At 42.1% G+C, this 15962-nt stretch overlaps 1 pseudogene across 1 annotated transcript; it reads right to left on the bottom strand.

Moving 5' to 3' along the window:
- Window positions 1-5951: 5951 nt before the first annotated feature.
- Window positions 5952-9315, bottom strand: LOC111138921 (annotated as a pseudogene). Its single transcript, XR_002640062.1, has 6 exons — window positions 9255-9315; window positions 8435-8698; window positions 7463-7740; window positions 6990-7268; window positions 6568-6658; window positions 5952-6422 (listed from the first exon to the last, which is right to left on the bottom strand). The product of XR_002640062.1 is annotated as a T-cell surface glycoprotein CD1a-like (transcript).
- Between the last annotated feature and the right edge of the window lie 6647 nt (window positions 9316-15962).

Here is a 15962-nt window from a genome sequence, read left to right as displayed (position 1 = left end):
TTGCACCTATTTGACGGCAGTCACTTAAAAACAGAAGCTGTAAAGTTCTACATCTGTCTTGTATGTTCGTGTCTGTCTGCACCTGTGTTGTAAATGTGTTTCTGTCTCGTGAAAGTATTGCTAAAATTAATGTGTGAAAGAGCTATTTAGCTTTAATTTGTGAAAGAGCTATACAGTGGATTTGAAGACAAGCAGTTGTGAAAATTGGGCATTCTAAAACTCAAAATATAGAAACAGACCCAAATTTTGTTGAAGTCCTTGTGAATGGAATAATATTTAATATAAAAGCTAATTTGAGATTGATAGTTTAATTAAAACAAACATGTTTTTAGAGTACTCAACCTTAAATATAACACTTCTACCTTTTTTACTAACTGAATAAGTGTGCCTTATCTCGTATAAGATCCAGCGGTAACAACAGCAAAACATATATGATGGTTGAGTTTCTCTAATGCCTCCTGTAGTCTTGTGGGTAATCTAATCATAATTGTTAAGAACAAGCAAATTTTTTTCTACTTTACATTGATTCTTATTTATAAACAGTAAGTACACTTTGAGTACATATCATCAAGAACAAAAGAAGGAAACCAAATACAGCTACAAAGAATGGCATTTAAGATGACAAAGTGAAATGAAACAAAAAGTCTACTTGTGCCTTTGAACATTCACTGTAAGTGAGTTAGTTCTGAACCTGCTTTTCTTTTTTTTTTCCTTTCAGCCTTTTTTTAAAATTTTATCTTATTTTAATTTATTTTATTTCAGTGTTCCAAAATTCATTGTTTATGCACCACACCCAGTGCTCCATTCAATATGTGCCCTCCTTAATACCCACCACCAGGCTTACCCAACCCCCTACTCCCCTCCCCTCCAAACTCACAGGTTGTTTCTCAGAGTCCACAGTCTCCCATGGTTCATCTCCCCACTCCGATTTCCCCTAACTCCCTTCTCCTCTCTATCTCCCAGTGTCCTCCATGTTATTCCTTATGCTCCACAAGTAAGTGAAACCATATGATAATTGACTTTCTCTGCTTGACTTACTTCACTCAGCATAATCTCTTCAAGTCCCATCCATGTTGATACAAAAGTTGGGTATTCATCCTTTCTGGTGGAAGCATAATACTTCATAGTGTATATGGACCACATCTTCTTTATCCATCCATCTGTTGAAGGGCATCTCGGTTCTTTCCACAGTTTGGCAACTGTGGTCATTGCTGCTATGAGCATTGGGGAACCGATGGCCCTTCTTTTCACTACATCTGTACCTTTGGGGTAAGTACCCAGTAGTGCCATTGCAGGTTCATAGGGAAGCTCTATTTTTAATTTCTTAAGGAATCTCCACACTGTTTTCCAAAGTGGCTGCACCAACTTGCATTCCCACCAACAGTGTAAGAGGGTTCCCCTCTCTCCACATCCTCTCCAACACACATTGTTTCCTGTCTTGTTGATTTTGGCCATTCTAACTGGTATAAGGTGGTATCTCAATGTGGTTTTGATTTGAATCATCCTGATGTTATTAATTCTTTTACATATTTGGGTACTCCCGAGTTGGGCACATAAATATTTACAATTATTAAATCTTCTTGTTGGATAGACCCTTTATTATGATATAGTACCCTCTTCCTCTCTTGTTATAGTCTTTGATTTGAAATCTAGTTTGTGTGGTAGAAGTAGGACTACTTTGAATTTTTTTCGAACTCCATTTACATGATAGATGGTTCTCCATCCCCTCAGTTTCAACCTGTGCGTGTATTTCGGTCTAAAATGAATCTCTTTTTGGCAGCATGTAGGTGGGCCTTGTTTTTTTTCATCCATTAGGACACCCTATGTCTCTTGGTTGGAGAGTTTAGTCCATTTATGTTCAGAGAGATTGTTAATAGATATGAACTTAGTGTCGTTTTATTACTTGTTTTGTCATTGTTTCTGTAGATTTTCTGCTTCTGTCTAGTCTTTGTTGCATTTGATCTTTGCGAAAGAGTCCTCTTTAATATTTTTTGTGGGGATGACTTAGTGGTCACAAACTCCTTTAGTTTTTATGTGTCTGGGAATCATTTTATCTCTCCTATTCTGAAGAACAGCCTTGGTGGGTAGAATATTCTCAACTGCATATTTTCCAATTTATCACATTGAATATGTATCATTCCACTTCTGGCCTGCCACGTTTCTGTGCACAGATCTGATCTGCTGCTAACCTTATTTGTCTTCCCTTGTAATTTAGGGACTTCTTTGATCTTGTGGTTTTTATTGTCACTGTTAGGATTGTTTCTTTATATCTACATTTTGTAAATTTAACTATGATTGTCTTGGTGTTGGCCTGTTTTTGATATTTTGATGGGAATTCTCTGTAACTCCCGGATTTGAATATTTGTTTCCCAGATTAGGGGAATATTCAGCTATAATTTACTCAAATAAAGCTGTCCCCATTTCCTTCTCTTCTTATTTTGGGAGTCCTGTAATACAAATTTTATTGTGCTTCATGGAGTCACTGAATTCTCTAAGTCTCCATTTCTGGTCCAATATTTTTCTTTCTCTTTTCTTCTCAGCTTAAATATTTTTCATAATTTTATCTTCTATATCACTTCTTCATCCCTCTGTTTCTTCCATCTTTGTGGTTATTTCATTCAGTCAGTTTTGAATCTCAGTTATAGTACTTTTTTTTCAGCCTGACTAGTTTTTAGGTATTTTATCTCTAATGTAAGAGACTTCCTGGTATCTTCTATGCTTTTCTCAAGCCCAGCTAGTATCCTTACGATTTTTGCTTTAAATTTGGGATCAGGCCTATTACTTATCTGTTTCAGTTCGCCCCTAGCTGTGACCTTTTCTTGTTCTTTCTTTTGGGATGAATTCCTCCATCTTGGCATTTTGTCTGGGTCTCTCTCTCCTTCTGTGTATTCTGAAAGCCTGTTATGCTTCCTGCTCCCGAGAGTAATGACTTTATTAACAACAGATCTTAAACAGTCCAGGATCTGGTGCTTCAGGAAGTGTCTCCGTTGTGTGCTATGTTCACCCTACTACTGTGTTTTGGCTGCGCTTTCTCTCAGGCCAGTCATCTGCAGAGGATCTCCTTGTCTGCAGTGGGGAGGATTTATACCTTGTCTAGAGTGTGGCAAGTTTTAACTAGGTGTTCAGTGATCTGCTTGTTAAATGAAACCTGATGCAATTTCCACTAGAAATGAAGGTCTGCAGAACTCTATGGTCAGTAGATGCTGCACATGTGGAGGTTTCTGCTGGTCTTTTAGGGAGGGGCCCACTGCTCTGGTTCTCAGGAACACTTGTTTGCAAAGCAGTACCTGCAGAGCACTGAGGAGGAGGGATTGATGAAGTGGTTTAGGCCACCACTGCTGCACTTGTCTGCTTACTGAAGTTAGTTTATACTGAGGGGCAGGGGAGGGAAATGGCACCAGCCTCATCCACAGAGAAGGGTTCAGTGCTTACTGCTCTGAGGGAGGCACTCAGGAAGAGCGAACAATCTCCCTTCATGTGTCCCAAGTGTCCCTTAGATCCATGCCTTCACCCTGTGTCCAGACCATCTTCTATCTGGCAATGCAGTGCCCTGTGTTCTAACCCCATCAGGCTGGCTGAGTTTTAAAATTCCAGACTTGAGGGAACTGGCATGGTGCTGACTCCTACTGTTCCTTGGGGAAGGTCTCACTGGGCTGGAACTGCTGCAGATTTGTTCTAGAATGGCAGTCACACCAAAGCACAGGGATGTGTGTTTGGACTAAAGTGCAGCAAATAGCTGGTGCCCAGGTAAAGAACCCTCCGCAAGTGTCTCTAACCCTATGCTTTGATGTAGGGAAGGGTAATGTTGCCCCCTGCTTGGCTTTTTTGTCCCTGGAGATGCAGTGTCACCTCTCCCAGATATACTCCAAGAAGGGGAACCATTTCTTCCTGAGTGTCCCAAGGTATCCTCAGGTCATACCATCTGCCCTTGGGCTACTGTCCTCCTTCTCCACAGGAGCACTGCAGTGCCTGCCAGACTCCACACTGGCCAAAGCACCAACTTCTAAAACTCCAGTCTTTCAGCCCTACTGGTTGTAACAACTCATGAAAATCAGCCTCTCTCCATTTAGTCAGTTTCACTGGGGAAGTGTTTTCATTGGTGATCTCCTGTGGGTTCCTCTCTCTAACTCTCTCTCTCTCTTTCTCTCTCTCCTCTCTCTCAATGACCAGGACTTCTACCCCTCCACAGAACCCATGATCTGTGTCTACCCAAACCACAATTCCATGCCTCCTACCTTCCGTGATGTGACCTCTTCTCTTCCTAAGTTGTGCAGTTTGTTCTTTCAATCTTCAGACCAATTTTTGAGTATTTGATATGATTAGATATTTATCTAGTTGTGTTCAAGGGAAGAACAAGCCTGGGATCCTCTTACAACTCTGCCAAGTGAGCTCCTCCCTCCTGACCCTCTTCCTTTTTAACTTTTCTTGTGGTGAGACACTTGGGATCTACCTTCTTGGCGAATTTCACATATACAATTTCCCTACCTCCTTGCAAGCAGATTTCATCTTCAGGGTTGCTTCTCTGGTGCTGAAAAATAGACAATAGTTGTTTCAACTTTTATACCCCAAACCTGATCATCCAGGCAAAGAAAGAGCATCTCATTCCTCTCTATCAGTGATAAAAATCAGGCTCTGTGTGACCTGTGCCAACTGGAGCAGGTGACTCGATTGATCACTCTTTGTAAGGTCAAATGGCACCTACCTGATGATTGGCCTGAACTGGAGGTTACCTGCCCATCCTTCAGCCTATCCCATTGTCATGGTTGCCTTCTCCTGATGGCCTCAGACTGATCAGAACCCAGGGCTACAATGATAGCGGAGTCAACCAACCAAAAATCACATGGCAGTTATGCAAGGGTGATAGGTGGCCTGGAACATAGAGAGGCAGCCATACAGTCTGATCCAGGTGAGGAGATTGTGGTAGTCCCATGATTTTCTCTCCCCGCCCTCCCATTTTTTCACCTTTGCCACCTCTCCCAACAAAATGTTATTTTCTAGAAATGTCCACATATGAAGTAGTGGAAGCTTACACATGGTCCCTCTGGATGTTCTCCTGCACTGGGACCCTCCTCAGCCTCTAAACAAAATAGAATAAAGTGCCTTTCCCCTACATCAACACAAATAAGATGCTGTACTAACTGGATAGAAACAATGAAAACCATAATCAAATCAGAAAGCAAAATTTTCAAGCTCCAAAAGTAATGATGACCTTTTCTTCCCCACTACTTGACACTCAGAATGTCCCTGCTACACTGAGCTTGAGAATGGTTTGTTGAGTTAATTAATGAAACTGAGAGTAACTGAAGTCCAGCCACTGATGTCTCCACTCACACTGCCATAAACGTCATTAGTCACAAAGGATCCGTCTTCATTATTCATGAAGTCTGTCTGTGCTGGTTGACCTACCTACTGACATTGATTTGTAACCCCCAAACACATGTGCTCACCATTGTTCATGGACATGTAGAGTGGCCTGACATGTGTCACCTACTATATGTGCTTTCAGCTGAGGCAGAACCAGGTGCTACTCTGCCTTCTTGTTTTAATTCCTATACTGTAAACATGTGTCCTATTCATGGTCCAATTGGTGCCAAATTTTCTTCATTTACATGTTCTTTCTTGGTTATTTCAGTGTTCAAAATGGTCCTGAAACCAGAGCTACAGGGCTGACTGGTGTTCCTAAGAAAAAAAAAAAAAAAAAAGTAGCATATGCTTCACAAACAAAATGCCCATGTAGGTAATGTTTGCTCAGGCTTGGGAATCAGAGTCGTGGGCCATGAATTCAGTGGTAATAAAACAATGTAGTGAATCCAGGAAAAAGAACAGGAAATTTGTGAGGTTTATGTGGATCATGTCACAAAGCAAATGAAAATAAAAACCTATGAATTTGGCATATATCACCCATATTTTATTGAGGAAATATTCCATGTAATGAGACATTTGGCAAAGATGGAAATATTTAAAAGACATGGACATTGTTCTCAAAAGGCCTAAGAGTTAGAAAGCAAAAGGAACCTAATGGGACCAACAAGGGTTTGGGGGCAGGAACAGATTAGCCAAAGTGGAGGTCAAGGTAGTGGTAGTCTCACAAAGGATACTGAATCTACTTGTGAATCGGGGAATTCTCACTGGAGGAAGTGATATCTGATTCTCGTGACCCATAGAGGTCACTGGTAATTCATTTTACTCTGAGTTCAGTTTTGAGATTAAGTTGCAAACCAAGTCAGAAAAACAAATCCAGCTAAATTACACTGGGCTTAAATTGCCAACTGATCATTAAGCACGAATGAAACATAAAAGTTGCACAGAAAGGGTTGCAAAGACATCACTGCTGAGCTGGGTTTAAGTATGTCCTGGTCCCTGGGCTGCTGATTTCTCATTCCAGTGGGAGGCCAGTGCATTGAGGTCTCCAGTGTGTTTTCCTAGGAGGAACAGAGAAGGAGTCATTTTGCAGCAGGTGGAGGTGAGGAATACATGGTGGGAATGACAACAGGAGCAGGAGGAGTGAGGACAGACTGAAAGGTGGGGAGCCACCTGAGAAAGACTAGGAAGACTCCATAGATTTACCTGTGTTTCCAGAGCCACAAGGTGAGAACTCCCAGAAGCACCAGGGGCACTATCACTTCCAGGAAGACCAAGCCTATGGGTTGATGCTTTTCTGTGGGTTTGGTAAAGAGATTGTGTCATTTCCTCTTCATCCAGGGTTGGACTGTACCTCCCTGGTCCTCTTTGGTCCTGTCACCCTCTGCCTCACCAACTGCCCTTCTTCCTCTCTTCTCCCATCCCTCCGCAGAGATGGACCTTTCACCAACCCTTTGTACCACCCACATTTACAGGACTCTCACCCTCAGCTCTTCCATTTCTTGGATTACTCATTTTTGTCCTTTTTGGAGCGGAGTCCCTAGCAACCCCAATTTTTCTTCTGGTTCTCCTGCTCTTCTAGAGAAATACCCATCCCCTTTCCCAGCTGGGTCCCAGCTCTTTCTCACCCCAGTAAAGGACCATGTCCTGGCCTCCTAGACTGCTGTGTCTCACCAAGCATGACAGGCCAGAAGCCTCTATGGCTTTCACATCCAAGGACACCTGAAGATACCACGTCCCATCAGCATGGGGCAGAACATCTCTTCGCTGGGTGCCCTGTTGCTCCTGCTCACCCCGCATCCACATCACCCACACAGGCTTTGGGTAGAAGCCAGAGACATGGCACACCAGCAGCAGATGGCCAGGACCTGGACTGGGGCCAGTGGACAGCCAGGCCTCTGGTCTCACTGCAGAGACACGACAGGTATTCACAAACTAGGAGGTTAATTCTTCACATCACTTTAAACAGATGCATTTTTCTACCTCTAGAAATTTGTCACTGTCAAACTCTCTTGGCTCCTTCTCACCCTGAGTTTGAGGGAATGGTGCAAATTTATGAGCGCAGGGTAGAGAAATCTTAGAGGAAGGGAGCAGGACTGACCTTGTCGCTGCAGATGTGTCTTCCCTGCATCAAGAAGACCCAAGAGGAAACGGGGACAGTGTCACTGATATGTGTTTGTAGTCTTACATTGATCACATGGTACTGATTGAATAGTCTGGAGACCAGCTGAGCCCTTCTTCCTCCCTTTGGAGATGGCCACCATGACTTGTTCTGGAAGATCACAAGATCTGATCCTTGATAAGCAATCCTCATGAAGCCTACTGATGGTTCCCCAAAGTGCAGTTCACAGCCTTTTGCTGCCTGTACCTGAAAGGGATCTGAGGAAGAGAGACTGTGAATTTCAGGGCAGGGGGAGAGAAAGAAACAAAATGAGATCAGTGGAAGACAAGGATGGTGGAAAGCAGAGGGAGAAGTTCAGGGGATTGAAGGAAATGGAGAAATTTTGGTTTGAGAGGAGGCTCAGCCAAAGGAGAAGTGTTGGTTGCTGGAGGCAGAGAAAGAGGTGAAATATTGAGAAAGGAGCAAATGTTGGAAGAAGAGACATGAAAGGTCTGGGTAGAGAATAGGGAAGGGCTCAGAGAGAAAGCTGGGGTAAAAATAATCAAGGGAAAGGGAGTCCTTATGGGGTAGAAGGAACACACAGACAGACATCACTAATGGGATTCAATGGGGAGAAAATAAATGTTCAAGGAGCCAATCACAGAGTGAGGGAGCAGGTATGCCTGGATGGAGGCCAGGAAGAAGAGCTGTCATGGGAGACACAAGTATGAGAAAGTGAGGATAACCTGTAGTCAATAAGAGGAGGCGAAATTACAGAAGACATGAAGCTTTTCAAGATTTGGGGTCTGGCTTCTACCTCCTCCCCTAAAAGGTATAATTCAGTTTCATAATGGGGAGACATGAGGTTCAGAAGCCAGTGGAGTCTCTATCCTAGAGGAAGAAGGAACTCAAGGCGACATACACACAACTGCCACCTCCACCTCACCACTGAGGGAACCACTCACCACTCACATTCAAGCTGCCATTCACTGAAATGGTCCTGAAATATCAGAGGAAATCTAATGGAGAATGTATGGAATGACCTTTCCTCTTCCATTAGCAACTTGTTGCTGAAGTTTCCCTTGGACCAAGGCCACAGGCATGTGAAGTTGCCAGAGTCACTGTCCCAGCCATGAGTCTGTAGTTCATCCAGCCATGCTGAGCCTAGTTTTTGTGTCCAGGAATCATTGTAAAAAGACGTGGTCAGGATGATTTGGAAGGAGGTCTCCTGGAAGTCTGTGAAAAAAGGACAGATAGACTATGGAGAAGGAAGACTTTGGGAAGGACAGAAAATGCAGAAGGTGTCAGAGAAGAGAACCAAAATCCAGATGACAGGGAAGCCATAGCTGTCTCAGGATATATGTGCTGCCCCAGAGCCCTGAGCTTTGTATCCGCCCTTCAGAAGAGCACAGGGCCCTGGTGTCAGGGAGTTCAGAAAGGAACCAGGCTACACGCTCCTTTCTCACGTATGTGCTGGGGAACCCACACCACAAGTGCACACACACACACACACACGTACACACATGCACCACAGATGCACACATGCACAAAACCCTACACAACCATAAAAAATCACACATTTATACACAAAGAAATGAACATGCAAAGACACACATGCACTAAAGTATACAGACACAGAGACACATATACACACATGCACATATGTACACACACATTCACATATTAAAACACACACATAGACATACAAGCATATGCACGCGCACGCGCATGTGCGTGCACACACGCACAGGCACACACACGTGCACCCACTGGGCAGGGCCACAGTTCTCACCGTCTTCACTGTCACCACCTGAGAGGAGAACCACCAGCAACACAAGTTGCAGGAACAGCATTGTACTTGCAGATGTTCTTTCTGTCTCTTACAAAGTCAGTCTTTGACAGTTGTTCTAACAAACCTACCCCACACACCGCACCACTCTTCTGACTTCCTTCTCCACACACAAGCTTTCCCTGAGTCTCTGCTAAAATGCAAATGTGCTCCTCCCCCAACCCTGGAGACCTACTCAGACTCTCACTTCCCTTCCTGGTCTGACCCTCCTCTCAGGCATCCAGCTTCTCCCTGCCATTGGCTTCCATCCTGCTCCCTGTTCCCTATTTCAGTTGCTATGGGAAAAAAATCTTGTGTGGCTTGGAAAAGTCATCCCACCTCTCATTCCTTTCCTTCTCATCCAGAGAGTAAACCTTGAAAACACATGGCTCCCAGCACCCAGCCCTGGACCTACTGTTACTCTGTCCCTCCTGCCCTTGTGAAACTTCTCATGTATTTCCTTCCCCGTCTTGCCCCCACCCCACCTCATTCGCACCTCTGACATCTCACTGCTTTTCCTAAAAAACAAAATCAACCAGGTAAATTCGACGATCTAATTGGTATTATTAAGTGATTGAAGAACCTGGCTGCATCCCATCTGGCAGGTAGCAGGATTCCACCTGCTGAGAAAAAGGCAGTAATGATTAGAATGTCCATTCCCCAAAACTGAAAAACAAAGTGCCTGGCTGCAGATGAGACTGGGCCAGAACAGAGCTAGTGGCCCACTCTCTGTCCCAAGCAGGCTAGCCAGCAGGATACCAAGAGCTGCTCTGCTGATGGAGGGGCAGAAGTCTGAAATATGTCCCCATGAGGCTCTTCCTCTTTAGAAAAAGAAAATCACAGGCCCCAAAAATGGTGTCATGTAGACCCAGTTCCCGCACTGGGGCTTCACAATGAGGTTTCAAATCCAATCTAATTACAGTTTCAACCACCCCTAGAAATTCAGCCTTAACCAGGCAGGCAGGAAACTTTTCTTTCCATCAGTACCAGTGAGTTCATCACCTGGGTCCTCTCCATTCCCAACAGACAGATGAGGTCATGTGTAAGATTACACCTCTCGCTTTTCTCTAAGAAAACAGGCCTCACTCCTGGAACAATGCCCTTTTTTTTTTTTTTTTTTTTTTTTAAGATTTTATTTTTTATTTGACAGATAGAGATCACAAGTAGGCAGAGAGGCAGGCAGAGAGAGAGGAGGAAGCAAGCTCCCTGCCGAGCAGAGAGCCCGATGCGGGGCTCGATCCCAGGACCCTGAGATCATGACCTGAGCTGAAGGCAGAGGCTTTAATCCACTGAGCCACCCAGGCGCCCCGAACAATGCCCTTTTACTACTAACTCCCTGGTCCCAACCTTTCTTTCAAAAAACCTTCCATTTTGTACAACTCCTTTGAGAGAACCCCTGCATGTCAGATGGGAAGCTCCTGATTCATGGATCATTTAATAAAGCCAATTAGATATTCACATATGTGTGGCTGACTTTCCTTACTGAACAGTTCTGAAGTTGGACTCTGGGTGATTAAATGTAGACATGAAAAAGGAAAGAGCTTGCAGGAAGAGATGACTCCTGATATCTTACATGTCTGCACACAGAGCTGCTTCTCATATCTGTTGGAACCACTCTCAGCATATGTTTACCAGACAAATAGGGAAAGCTAAATATAGGATGAAATGAATGAGTGAATGGATGACTGTGTCAAGAAGAAGTCTATGGAAAATTTCTTGCATTTTGAGTACTTAACTGCCATTGGCATGACTCTTCCTGATTTATTACACGCTGAGGCAGCTTGTCCTTTCATTGGTGGGAAAACCCTGGAGTATAGATATTTGCCAGTCACTAACCAGCAGCAGACCCAGCACCTTGATTCCTAACTGGTAGTTTGTTAGGTATCCATGAAAACACCCCTGACAGGGATTGCTCCAGATGTCAGAGTTAACACACAAGACAGGGAAGTGTCACAAGATGAGAACACATGGAAAAAAGATAAAAAGCAAACAGGCAAGAAAAAAAAGTAGAGGAATACTTTCAAGAATCAAAGGACAGGAAGAGGGAAGTGAGGAAGAAACTTGCAAGCAAGAGAGACATTAGCCCAGCATCCCCCGGGGGCCACATTCACCACTGTCACAGGGGAGCTACCAGTCACAAAGGATAGAAATGCAACTTGTTGGGCTGAAGTCATGTGGGGACTGTATTGGCTAATGGAACTGGGGAGCCCAGGGTCATTGGGGCTCCAGCCCTTTCCATGGGTCTATGTGTCTGCTTTTACTTTTCTGATGTCTTGATTTTGTTGTTGCTACTATTTTCTGCTTCACTGATATACGATGATAGATGAACATTGGTCCTATGGACAGTGTGCAACTTTCCAGCCTCCCAAGAAGGAAGGTTGGGAGGCACCATGGGCCATGTGAGTCCTTGAGCGCTCTAACAGGTGCAACAGAGCCTGTGACATGACATGAATGAAGGTCTTCCTGGAGAAAGTCCTTCAACAACTTCTCAGAGAGGATGGTCTGAAGAACCACAGGAGACTGGTAAACATGGAGCCTGCAGGGAGCTGCAGCTTGAATGCCCATGTCCTTACCTGTAGTGCCTCTAGTGAGGGCACACCGCATTTCAGAAGGAAAATGCAGAATTGGTCAAGAAAACTTCTATTGAAGCAAATCATGAAAATTAATATTTTATGTAGCATTTGTCACATGTTGGAATACAATATTATTTGCTGGGCAATAAACTCTGTTTTCTTTTTAAAAATATAAAACAAAGTAACCACTTGATGTTTTAGTGTACGTGTACATGGAGACAGGATGCCCACAATGAGGCCAATTAACACAGCTACACATTTCACATCCTAACCCTCTTCTTTCCTTTCATTTTTCATTTTTAAAAATTTTCATTCAAGTTCCAGTAGTTAACATACCATGAACATTAGTTTCAAGTGTGGAATTCAGTAATTCATCACCTACTTACAGGACCCAGTGCTCATCACAAGTGCCCTCCTTAATGCCCATCCCCCATCTAACCCATCCCCACCCACATCCCTCCATCCATCCTCAATTTGTTCTCTATCTTTAAGAGTCTCTTTTATGGTTTGCCTCTCTCTTTTCCCCACCTATGTTCACCTGTTTTGTTTCTTAAATTCACATATGAATGAAATATGGTATTTGTCTTTCTCTGACTGACTTACTGTGCTTAGCATAATACCCTCAAGTTCCATCCACATTGTTTCAAATGACAAAATTTCATTCCTTATTTTGGCTGAATAATCTTCCATCGTGTGTATAAATGCTACATCTTCTTTATTAATTCATCAGTCAACAGACATTTGGGCTCTTTCCATAATTTGGCTATTGTCAATAAATGCTGCTATAAACCTTGGGGTGCTTATGTCCCTTTGAATTAGTATTTTGTATCTTTTGGGTAAACACCTAGTAGTGCAATTGTTGAGTCATAGGATAAGTTCTATTTTTAACTTTTTGAAGACATCCATACTGTTTTCCAGAGTGGCTACACCAGTTTTCATTCTCACCAACAATGCAAGAATGTGCCTCTTTTTCTGCTTCCTCACCAATATCTGGTGTTTCCTGTGCTGTTAATTTTAGCCATTCTGACAGATGTGAGATGATATTTCATTGCACTTATTTGTATTTCACTGATGATCATTAATGTTGAGCATATTTTCATGTGACTCTTGGCCATCTACATGTCTTCTTCAGAAGAATGTCTACTCATGTCTTCTGTCCATTTCTTAACTGGATCACTAGTGTTATTGGTGTTGATTTTGACAAGTTCTTCATAGATTATGGATACTAACCCTTTATCAGATATGTCATTTTTCAAATATCTTCTTCCATTCCAAAGGCAACCTTTTTCTTATTGTTCCTTTCATTATGCTGAAGGTTTTTATCTTGATGATGTCCCATACTTTTATTTTATTTTATTTTATTTTATTTTATTTTATTTTTTCAGTGTTCCAATATTCATTGTTTAGGCACCACACCCAGTGCTCCATGCAATATGTGCCCTTCTTAATACCCACCATCAGCTTCTCCCAAACCCCCAAAACCCTCAGTTAGTTTCTCAGAGATCACAGTCACTCATGGTTCATCTCCCCCTCTGATTTCCCCCAACTCACTTCTCTTCTCCTTCACCCAGTGTCCTCCATGTTATCACTTTTGCTCCACAAATAAGTGAAACCATATGATAACTGACTCTCTCTGCTTGATTTATTTCACCCAGCATAATCTCCTCCAGTCCCATCCATGTTGATTCAAAAGTTGGATATTCATCCTTTCTGATGGAGGTATAATACTCCATTGTATATATGAACCATACCTTCTTTATCCATTCATCTGTTAAAGGGCATCTTGGCTCTTTCCACAGTTTGGCAACTGTGGTCATTGCTGCTATGAACATTGAGGTACATATGACCCTTCTTTTCACTAAATCTGTATCTTTGGGGTAAATACCCAGTAGTGCAATTGCAGAGTCATAGGGTAGCTCTATTTTTAATTTCTTAAGGAATCTCCACACTGTTTTCCAAAGTAGCTGCACCAACTTGTGTTTCCACCAAGAGTGTAAGAGAGTTCCCCTTTCTCCACATCATCTCCAACACTTGTTGTTTACTGTCTTGTTAATTTTGGCCATTCTAACTTGTGTAAAGTGGTATCTCAATGTAGTTTTGATTTGAATCTCCCTGATGGCTAATGATGATGGACATTTTTCTATGTGTCTATTAGCCATTTGTAAGTCTTCTTTGGAGAAGTGTCTGTTCATGTCTTCTGCCCATTTTTTGACATGATTATCTGCTTTTTGAGGGTGAGTTTGAGGAGTTCTTTATAGATCTCGGATATCAGCCCTTTGTCTGTAGTGTCATTTGCAAATATCTTCTCCCATTCCATGGGTTGCCTCTTTGTTTGTTGACTGTTTCCTTTGCTGTGCAGAAGCTTTTGATCTTGATAAAGATCCACTGGCATTTTTCAAAGTGCTGGAAGAAACAATCCTAAAATCTGTATGGAACCAGAAGAGACCCCAAATTGCTAAGGAAATGTTGAAAATGAAAAACAAAACTTGGAGCATCACGTTGCCTGATTTCAAACTTTACTACAAAGCTGTGATCACCAAGACAGCATGGTACTGGCATAAAACCAGACACATAGACCAGTGGAACAGAGTAGATAGCCTGGATATGGACCTGCAACTGTATAGTCAACTAATCTTCAACAAAGCAGGAAAAAATATACGGTGGGAAAAAAAGACAGTCTCTTCAATAAATAGTGCTGGGAAAATTGGACAGCTATGTGTAGAAGAAAGAAACTTGGCCATTCTCTTACACCATACACACAATAAACTCGAAATGAATAAAAGACCTCAATGTGAAGCAGGAACCTATCAAAATCCTAGAGGAGACCTGAGGCAGTAACCTCTTCAACATCGGCCACAGAAACTTCTTTCAAGATATGTCTCCAAAGGCAAAGGAAACAAAAGTGAAAATGAACATTTGGGACTTCATCAAGACCCAATATTTTATTTTTCTGTTCTTTCCCTTGCCTCAGGGGACCTATCTAGTAAGAAGTTTCTACGGCCCATATTAATGTGATTGCTGCTTGTTTTCTCCTCTAGGGTTTTCATGGTTTCCAATCTCATATTTAGGTTTTTCATCCATTTTGAATTTATTTTTGAGTATAGTGTAAGAAAGTGGTACATTTTCATTCTTCTGAATGTTGCTGTCTAGTTTTCCCAACACTGTATGTTGAAGATTCAGTCTTTTTCCACTGGATAATCTTTCCTGTTTTCTCAAAGATTAGTTGACCATAGAGGGTCCATTTCTGGACTCTCTATTCTGTTCCATTGACCTATGTATCTGCTTATCTCGCCAGTACCTTACCATCTTGATGACTATAGCTTTGTAATACGGCTTGAATTCCGGAATTGTGATGTCTTAAGCTTTGCTTTTTTTTTTTTTTTTTTTTTAAAATTGCATTGACTATTCACGGTCTTTTTTAGTTCCATACAAACTTTCAGTTTGTTTGCTTTAGTTGTGTGAAAAATATTGGTGGTATTTTGATCGGGATTGCATTAAATGTGTAGGTTGCTTTGGATTGTATAGGCATTTTAACAATATTTATTCTTCCAGTGCATGAGCATGGAAAATTTTTCCATTTCTTTGTGTCTTCCTCAATTTCTTCATCACTGTTCTATTGTTATCAGAGCCCAGGGCTTTTCCTTTCTTGTTTAGGCTGTTCCTTTATACCTTATTGGGTCTGGTTCAATTGTAAATGGGACAGATTCCTTGATTTCTCTTTCTGTTGTTTCATTATTGGTGTGTAGAAATGCAACTGATTTCTGTACATTGACTTTTGTATCCTGTGACTTTACTGAATTCATATATCATTCTAATAATTTTTTAGTGAAGTCTTTCGGATTTTCTCTATAGAATATCATGTAGTCTGTGAATAGTGCAAGTTTGATTTCTTCCTTGCTAATTTAGATGCCTTTTGCTTATTTTTGTTATGTGATTGATGAGGCTAAGGACTTATGGTGCTATGTTAAGTAAAAATGGCTAGTGTGAATATCCCTGTCTCATTCCTGACCATAGAGGAAATGCTCTCAGCTTTTTGCCATTGATGATGATTTTAGCTATAGGTCTTCCATATGGTCTTTATGATGTTTAGGTATGTTCC

This window comes from Enhydra lutris, unplaced genomic scaffold (genome assembly GCF_002288905.1).
Source record: "Enhydra lutris kenyoni isolate GAN:26980312 unplaced genomic scaffold, ASM228890v2 scaffoldscaffold94, whole genome shotgun sequence".
Lineage (NCBI taxonomy): Eukaryota > Metazoa > Chordata > Mammalia > Carnivora > Mustelidae > Enhydra > Enhydra lutris.
This window is presented reverse-complemented; position numbering and strand designations above follow the sequence as displayed.